The following is a 10,562-nucleotide window of genomic DNA, read 5'->3' on the forward strand; positions in this document are numbered from 1 at the left end:
CTGGAAGAATGAACATGCATTCCGGTATATGAAATATTGTCTAATTCTGTGATAAGATTTTGATTCCATCAGAAATAATAAATGGGAAGGGATCACTAAACACATTTCTACTGCAAAGGGAAGAAAGGAATTTCTAGTACCTTGCACTTACAGGAATTTGAACTTTTTGGGCTTGCCATGATTTACAGTATCTTATCTCTACTAGTAATAAATAAAAGACAAACTGTCTTCTATTGCCTCTCGAGTGATACCTCAACATGCCCTCAAGACCAGACGTGCTATTGCTAGAAGCGTGGCTTCAGGCACAGCCAGAGGAAGCCTTCTGATCGATTCCATGCAGTGACTCGGTGTGCTGCAAGGCCTTCCAAACATGGCGTGCATGAGCTACCTACAGGCAGTCAACGCCGACGGGAGATGAAAAGTTCAGGAAGCACATCATGCTCATGGCTGCTCCAAGTGTGCCTTTTAAGAGCTGCATACACTAACGGCAACTGGTGAATAGGTACAAGCAGCCTTCTTCTGGCTTTTGTCAACGTATAAAGGTATGGCCCCGATTGTAAGTCATTAAAGGGTTTGTTGGTCAGGTCAGGATACGGTAGCTGTAGCACACAACAGGGGGATAGCTTGTTTTTTTGTGGTTCAAATTCCCATGTGATATAACAGTTACAGTACTACATAGCTCACAGTCCTTCTCCTCTTACATTTAGACTCTGGCTGCTTCTGTTCATAAAGCCAGTCTCCTCAAGTCTGCGGCTATGCTTTTGAATTAACAGAAGTAACCAGACATGGAGACAGGGAATAGTTGCTTTTATACAGGTCTTGCAAAGAATTTGCTAGGGATTTTTAAAGAAAACTCTTCTCAGAACTGAAACTTTTCACAGGAATTTACCAATTTTAGCAAAGCTTTTAGAGGGAAAAGTATCTCAAGTCAAAGACAGGATTTCTGACAAAGAAAAAGAGGCCTGACCAGCACCTTGGGGTATAGCCTAGAATGTCAAAGAAAAGCATTCAAGTTCACATTCAAGTGACCCTGAGGAAGTGTTTGTAAAGTTGTAAATGTAACACTCCATTTATTTAATACCTAATTTTTTCCACATTGTTACCAAAATAGAAATTACTTGGATGCATGAGAGTCCTGTATATCCCAGTCCTGGATGTTGACTCGAGTTACGACCTTACAATATTGAAGCCATGCATAAAGAGCCATCCTGAGAAAGTAAGAAGTACAGTGCTGGTTGAATGCACAGGATGCCTAGAAACCTCAGGAGTAGGGGAGATGTAAATAGGAGCTTATCACAAGTCTAGAGAAGAAACAATGGGAAAGTTGCCTAAGGAGTGTGAAAGTACTCTCGCAACATCCATTTACCAATGAAGTTGCTCCAGTGAGTTCAGTGAAATTATCCACATTTTACACAGGGGTCAGAGAAAGCTGAAGCTGCTTAAACCATAAAAACCTACCTTGTACATCTTATTATGCAAATTAAATCAATCAAACAAACAAAACAAACAAACAAAAAACCAACAACACATGGAAAAATAGTCCAAAGAACTTTCTCTGCATGTGGTTGTAAGTCATTTAAGTTACTCAATGAGACGGGATAATGGCCATTATTTTTCACTTGGCCAGTTCATATTGTGACACTGGGAGAAAGACAGTCTGTCAAGTTTTTGTCTGCAGCATCTAATTTTTCACCACACTGCTCCTGCCCTCCCTCCATTGTGTCAGGAGTACATTAGGTGTTGGAAGGGCAATGAGAGACTCAACCAGTGGGTGGAGAGGCTGGAGAAGGGGAACTGAATTATAGGCAGCCTGCAGAGTGTGTCTGAAAGGCTGTGCTGTTTTTCTTTATAACTGATATGTATCTATGTCCCCATGCCTTATTACACGGAAGGGATTAGAAATAGGATTTCTGATATTTCAGCCAACATGTCAGGAGAGATCATTTCATGCAACTGTCTGTGTTGCAACTTAAATTCACATAGTCTGCCTTTTAAAGCGATCACATATATTTTCGTCTGTACTCCTAGGCTCAGAACCTTATGCATATGACTGATGGTGCAATAAAATGTACCTCAAAGGATCTAATTCATAGGCAGTCTTTTAAATTTGTAGGTGTACCTTACTCCCCTGTGACATAAATGGCCACATGAAATGGGAACAAGTATTTAAAAAGCTCCAAAATCTAGGTGTATCGCAGTTCGTAATAGTTTGGAAGTTGTTTTGTAAATTGAACATTAGGATTTTTGTTGTTGCTTTTCTTTTTGTTTAGCCAAGAGAGGGACAAGAAATAAAGAAACAAAGTAGGGGAAAAATATTTTACGTTAACTGTAAGTGCAAGATAGCTATCACTGTCTATAAATATAAATAATGCTGCCACACATAAATCTTAAAAATAAACAGCTTACTGCAACTACCAATAAAACTTAATAGTATTTAAAAGGTTAAAAGAAAATTACAGGATCATAATACCATAATAAGATTATACTATATCCTATATAGTATTTTACTGTACATATAGCAGTAACATGACAGCAAATATGCACTTTAGAAATATAAATTAACTAACTGTAACGTTGTGTGACAAATATTAAGTGCAGTAACAGGTCTTAGGACCATCTGATCTCCCCATACAAAACATTATTAAATTCGTGATAGCCTCATTGTATGTCTCATGGGAAATGTATCATTTTTTATGTCCCTTTGAGAATATGCTTTGAGCATTCCCAACTATAATATATGGGTGTAAGATACTCTAACTGTTGCCTGTTGAGGCAGTAGCAATTCCAGAAATAGTATGTTGAAAAATTTCTTGGATCCTGCCCTTGTGGTAGAATGGAGGCACTTTTGCTTGGTTATATGCATTTCTAGCACCCTTGAACTGGCATTTTCCACATTGAATTCATGCAGACCACCGTCCACACCAGATACAATTTAGCATAGTTCTGTTGGTTTAGATGAGATAGTATCTAAGAATCTGTTTCACTGCTTTTATTAAGCTTGTCCAGAATGAGTAACAAATCTTCCAGTGAAGAATTTCACCGTAAGAATCCAATTGGTAGTTTAGACCAATAGAGACCCTTCTTCTGGGCCTCTGAATAGTACTAAAAATATTAATTAGAAAGTTCTGCTTGCTAAAAGTTCTATGTACTGAAGAAAACCAAGCTCCCTCTCCACTGCAAAAGACTAAAAACATTTGATTTATGGCAGTATTTTCTTACAGCCTTGTAATGACCTTGCACAACAGAACAAATACATGGAAAAGAGGCCTACTTTGGACCTGCAATTATACACCTGAACATATATTAGAATGTTTTTGTCTGAAGCATAAGCTCCATCTCATTATGTTGCACTGTGTATAACTTACTTTCACTAGCCCTCAAATAGATACTGTTTGCAGTAAAGGGACCACACACACGTTTGTATGATGAACAACAAAAGACCTTGGTTCTCTGGAGGACGTTCCTGTCACTTTTTCTTCTGCTGCTCCCCAACAAAAGCTGTTGCCTTGACAACAATGGGGCATTTTCTGGCTCTATGTATTCTGGTGGGAAGAAGGCCAATTTCTTTCCACAAAAAAACAGAACTGGTAAGAAATAAACAAGTAATAACTGCTCCAATTCCCTCAGTACTAGCAAAATAAGGAAGAAAACAAGGAATCTTATTACAGATGCAGGATTTTATGAGCCAGAAGCAGAACGATTCAAGCACTGGGGATTTATAGACAGAAGTCGGGAACAGAAGAAATTGCAGTGTCTTGAGACTTCACCAACATTGGGAATGGCTGTTGCTAAGGTCAGGGCCCAGTTCAGTTCTTCTCTTTGACCAGCTTCCTGTAACTGTAATGCCACTACCTTCCATGGCATAGCCCTTGCTTTACCATTATGGTTTTTAAAGGAAGTGGTTATAAAACAAAAAACACCACAATATAAAAAGGATCCATTTGTAATTTCTGCTACTTTTGCATACAACTTTTGACAATACTAGGTATGGTTAACATTCTTTTTGTTGAATTTTGTGTCCCATTTTTCTTTTTTGAGAGCAAGTCTTCTTCAAGGAAATGCACCTCCAAAGTAAAAAAGAGGATAGGAAAATTGAAGGTCAGGAAATTGATCAAAGTGTCTGCATTTCACTGGAAAGAACAGGAGACAGATGCTGTTTATTTGTAACATAGAGGAAACTATGAGTGTGCTGCCTTGAAGCTCTGGTCTTTTCTGTATCCTATAACTGACCTGGAGACTTTTCAGCTATGGAATATTCATTTGTGTGGCTGTTCTGTACCAAAAATCTGAACACATCCACAAGGAAAATCACATTCCTCAAAGCCAAAGCTTGTACAAAGAAATGTAGATATGCTGTCATAATCTTTAAATTTTTCACTACTTTAACAATATATCATGTTTTATGCCATTTCTTATGCCAAGTTATCAAACCTTCACCTAGTTAAACCACAACTACTGGCAATATAGATGGCTTACCTAATGATTACATTATGTGCATCCTTTACTGAAATTGATTTATTTGGGGAAGTATCTATTATTAATTAGAGCTTGATTTTCAGTCAAAAGAGGCTTAAAGACTCTGCAATAAACAGCAATGTACTCTGTATTGCAAAGAAACTGCAGTACATAAATAGACATGTCTGGCAAAAGCACCTAACATCATTGAAGTCCTACCATACATTTTTTATTGTATTTTATTCAAGGAAAGGAAAGACAAAGGCTGCTGTAATAACACCTCTTCTAGCACTGCAAAATCAACATGCAACCATCTCTGGCTATCTAAGGCCAGGCTTCATGGTATACCAGCCTGCTAGTCAAACTAATAGCATTTCTATTTTATATTAAATGGAAGAGGATTAGGATAAGAAAACGCCCTTTATTGACCAATGAAAACATGACATTGTTTATTACATAAAAGGTAATTGCTTAGAGGATATTCTCTCTACTTTTGCTGCAGCAAATGTCTTGGTTTGCCATTAACCCTTCTCCCATTACAGTGTAGTCATATATGTACCACTGCTCAGAGGAGCGTAGACAGCCTTCTGCATGATTGAGGGCAAGAACTTCATAATGCACTACCTTTATCTGTCATATTTTGGTCTACAGCAGTAAATTTCATATGCTTCTACAGACTACTCCCTGGAAATATGGTAAAGATGTGGCCTTTTATACAAAGATAAGGTACAGAAACGATATCCAGAAAAAATACAGTAATAGAAAAGAACAGGCTCAAACAACAATGAACAGCTCACAGTCAAATCCAAAAGCATTAGAAAATTTCAGGCTGTGTTGGTAGAGTACAAATCCATCTTGGATCAAATTATTCACCCATTTACTGTGGTCCCTTGCTTGGTCTGGCAATTAGTTCAACTGTGGAATGCTACTTATGGGTACATTCACAATCCCTACATATTCTCTACAGCACAAATGGACTTTAGAACGGAATAACTGGATACAGGCTATTCCTTGTAAATAGAATACCAATTACTTTCATATAGGATGTTAAATTTTTGTCTGAAAATAAAATGCAAGTAAAAAATTCTTACCTCTTACTTTGTGTTCCAGGCAATCTGAGGCAACTTAGTCAACCTCTTTGTGCCTCTGTTTATCCGTCTTTAAAACAATGATCATACTACTGCCTTTATGGGACTCACTGACTATTTTTGGATCTGATAGAATTACGAACTGTCCTGTTACATGTAACATACATATACAATGGAGTTTGGGAATTCTGTGCACTCTTGTAAAACAACGCTCTCTTGCTAGGCCATCTTAACATGGACAAAACTGCTCTGCCAACAAAAAGTTACGTTACCAAAACTCACTTAGGCAAATCAGTATCTATGAACAAGGAACAACCAAACCTGATCTTTCAGATGTTCTTGAGAAACTCACTCAAGCAGACTGAAGGTAGAAATGAATGTCACTGGACAGTCCTCATCTGCAGTTGATTTTTCCATTCTGTTGAAAAAGAAATCCTATTTTTAGAATTACGATTTGAAATGCCTGAGTTAGAAATATTATGAAAAGCAAAAGTATATTATACCCTTTTTTCTTCATAGTTCTGATTCACCATTGCATGACAATATTTCTACAGTAATATACAGTGAAATATTACGATTTGTCTAATCCTATAGTGATGTAAGCTACTCTGTGAACGTGTAAATAAATCTGCTTTATCTAAGCAGCAAGCCTCAGTCTCTTCCCCCAAACTGTTGAAAAGTAATTTAATTAGGAGTCCCTCAGAACATAATTATTCTGACCGACAACTTTGCTGTAGAGACTCCCTTCCTGTCAGATGGGTTTTATTCAGAAAGGTTGTTTTGGCTAATAATTTTTGTGACCTTCTCTACCCGTCCTTCACAAAGTTAAAAGCTTGAGTTAACACATGATGTCTTCAAAGGAAAGGAGCATGTCTTCTACTCTTTTATAAATATACTCTAACCTCCATCGTAGAAATAACTTCCGGAGGAAAAAAGTCAAAATTTGTTCTCCTAGAGTAAGTCCTTGGCTTTACTGCCAAATTCCTGAGAAGGCTAATCTAATCACAGCATGAAACAAAAGGGTGATTTTTAATAAGTTTTGTGCTTGAGTCTGTAGGGTTTGCTCATCTAAAGCAGAGTGCTGCTTATTCTTTTGCATTTGCCTGCTTCCACCCGGTGTAAGCAGATCTTCAGTTGCCTTTCAGCTGACTAGTGTCAATGATAGTAACAATACATTTTTATTTTTAGAACACTCAAATCTAAAGGCAAGTTAGCACTGCACATGTATGCATGCACACACAAATGTAAGTAATATCTGAACATTTCGAAAGGGCAACAAGTCCTTTTGGAATAGTAATGAATAGAGAAATCATCTTGTGCCCTGCATGAGATAGGTGCATTTCAAGAATTTCCTGTATAGCTTCCATGAAAATTGGCCCCTAAGCAAGGGTGTGAGTCATTGATGAATACAGCTCTAAGGCTTCACGCTGTGCAGCAAGAGCTGTAAAAGGCATTAGAGGAACACAGGGGAGGAGGAGGAGAGAGAGAGGGGGTTAGGAGGTTATTAAATAAAACCTAGTAATGGTTTTACATGAACATTTTCTGAACAGTGTTTTGAAAACGTACGTCCTAACCCACTGGGCACCAATCAGATTGTTGGCTGCAGTGCCCTCTGTTGGCTGATGCTCAAAGGGGCTGTACAGATACCGTCAGGAAAAAAAAAAAAAAAAAAAAAAAAAGCTTTTGTCTTTTAAAAAAAGCTTTTTTTTTTTTAAAAAAAAAAAAAAAAAGCTTTTTGCTTAAAACGATTTGTTGTCACAGTTACCCTAGCAGAGTCTCCCAATTGAAAACTCAAGTTGTAACAGTGAAATCACCCTATGTCAGTATGGCTTATAGTAATTACTCAAATCAATATTCCAGCAAAAGGACATTTTTCTCCGTTGCTCAAATATCTATCACACAAAATCCTGCATCCACAGCAATGTATCAACACAAGTCACATCCTTTAGCAGAACGACTGTGCAAAGAGAATCGATTGGAGGCAAATTTAAACTTATTTAAATTTTCATTGGAATTTGCCTTACATTTGTCTTATTTTCCTAAGACCAATAAATTAAAACTGCTGTCAGTTTATAACATTCAATGGTTAACAATTGTTATATGTAACTGATAACACCTCAGTCTTGGATTATGAGCAATTTACCCTTTTATGCGACTGTATCTCTCCTATCCAAGTTGGAAGATCCTGGTTTCTATACCGACATTTTGGTCAATATGTAAATCATTGTCAGACCAGATCCTCCATCCTTCAAACTTCTGACTTGTTCTGATCTCATAGTCACTAGTGCTGTCCCTTCAGTCTCTCTTCTCATTTTTGCTTATTCCACTGCATTACCAGTCTTAGTATACCCATCTGAAAGAAAAAATACAATACATCACATTATAAAACACCTTGAGACTTAGATGAAAAGATTTACATATAAAATTTATTATAAACATTGATTACATTACAGTAACTGGTTGCATTGTTTTAGTTATAAATAATCCCAAAGCCCTTTAGATCAGTCTTTTTTTCAGTAGACACCTTAGATCTACAGGCAGGAAAAAATGTTTTCTTGTATTTTAGATTTTTTTTTAAAAAAAGTACTACTTGTTAGAAAGCAAATCATAATTAAAATTTTTATTTTCTCATAGATAACTATTTAAAGAACTTGGGAACAAACGAAATAATATATATATATATATATTTATTTTTATATAACAAGTACAAGAGGAGCCATAAGTTTTAAAGGCAATAAATGGTCATTTTACATTTATGTACATTGAATAGGCATAGTGGTCTACATAACTAAAAACACAGTGCAGAAGGAATATTAACACAGAAAAATAGTTTGCCACGTTACAGTTACTTTTGTTTTTCCCATTAAATTTAAAAATAGCACTGATACATTTTACAAGGAAAGAAAAAACTCAGTGTATTTTTTTTAGAATAGAAATTGTATTTTCCCTTTTAAATAAGGAGTTTGATAACTGTTATAAAAAAAAAAAAAAAAAAAAAAAACACAAAAAAACTGAAATACACAGACATGCAGCACCATCTGCTGGATTAGCATGTCTGTCAAATATTTCTGCACTTACCAAATATACTACTATACACAAAGGAAGGAAAAAGCCATACAAACAAAAGCATACCATGGAGATTTATTTAGCCAATAGCAGGCAAGAGAAATTAATGAGCATGGAATTTTCATGAAAATTGTAGAATAATACTCTTTATGCATATAACACTTTATACTTTTCAGACACTATATATAAATACTGTACTCAAAAAAAAAAGTGGAACATTTATGATTACAACTATTCAAAAGTATGGCATACGTTTTAAATAACTGCATTAAATTGATTGTATGCATTATGGTACATGATTATAAATGACCATTTTTTTACTGTGTGTTTGTGAACAGAACTGACTGTTCACCTAATAATAACCAACTATACCAAAATTTGCTTTTTTATTATCAGGCACTATGTGGCCTCATGTGTTATTTAGCACACAAGCTCTGCTTGGGTAATACAAAATTATCGTGTGCTCATCGCTGCAACAATACTTTTCATTACAGATTTAAAATCCCTGCAAGATGATTTGCATTTATTTTTCACATAATGAGTAAGAAAAAGTTCTTGTTCTGGGTGCAGGAAGAAGGATCCCCTAACATGTAGAGGGTGATGTGTCATTGCAGTCTGCTGTACCTCCAGTAGTTTCTGGCATCTTTGAAATTCAACCTTTCCATTCTCTCGGGTCACCTAGCCACACTCTAGCTCTTAGCACACGCCTTCCAGCAGGTCAAAAAGCACAGTACTCAGCAGGCAGCCCTTTCACCTAACACCTTCCAAACAGCTGGAGCTTATGCCTTGTTATCACAGCAGTGAATCACCTCTGCACTGATCTGTTTTCTGACTATTCCCATTTCTGATACACTACCGGGAGTTGCCGGTCCTAAGAAAATTCAAAAATTTTGAAAAGCCATCCACCTTCACGTGTCAAGTTTCTAGAAGTCTCCTCTGCATACACTAGAATCAAGAATAGTTGTATCTTAAGAAGCCTGATTTTTGTGCCTATAGAAATTTTCCATCTTCTTTTTAATGGTCACGTATCTATGTATCTTAGCTATATTTTATCCTTCTGCAGATGATCATCTTTGTCCTGTTTACACCAGTTACATAGGTCAAATCACTCCACGTTCCTCTAAAAGACACTAACTGCACTCAGCAAATCATTTCCAGCATCAGACTGATGTCATTGCTGAGCTGCAGACTGTAGAAGTGTATGGCAAGGAGCTCAAAACACAGCACATTGGCAATCACAACTTCATCCTTCTCAGAGGGCAAACAGAAATGTGACAGGAGGCTGCTTGCCCCCTATTTACTGCCTCAATCAACTACATTTTCCTGCTGTTTACCAGGATGGGGTATGATCAGTGAAGTGACCAATAATACAAGATCAACAATAATCTGCAAAACATGACAGGTCGCCATTTTGATATATTCTCATAAGGCCCGATTTCCACTGTTTTTTAGTGACTTTTTCATCTCCAAAAACATTATTCCATAGCATATACAGAAATTTTAGTCAATATTTCCTGTCAGTGTTGCTACTATGTTATAGGTCCATGTTGTGTGTTAAACCTCACTGCAAACCCCTCACTCTGCCAAACTTTCTGCAACAATTTGTCTATTCTTCTTGCTCAGGCACATTTCAGTCATGCTTTGACTGAGCCCTTTAATGTCTTTTCATCTATCATCCCTTCAAAGGCCTGGCAATATTCACCCAAGCTTTTCAAGACAACTTTTCCTGAGAGTACAAAACTATCCTTCCTCATGCTGTAGTCTTAGCTACTTGCTGTTTATTCTGCATTCTCCCTTTTGAGAGAAGATTATGCTGATGTAGAAGAAGCTTGGCTAATCGGACATTTCAAGCAGACAATGGGGCAGACAGTTACCAACAGAGGGTTTCTGCAGCAAGACTACATTTCCTTCAAAGACCGGCATGCCTTTCTTCATCTAGGAATCACAGAATTC

The sequence above is a fragment of the Cygnus atratus genome, chromosome 9, assembly GCF_013377495.2.
Source record: "Cygnus atratus isolate AKBS03 ecotype Queensland, Australia chromosome 9, CAtr_DNAZoo_HiC_assembly, whole genome shotgun sequence".
NCBI classification, from domain to species: domain Eukaryota; kingdom Metazoa; phylum Chordata; class Aves; order Anseriformes; family Anatidae; genus Cygnus; species Cygnus atratus.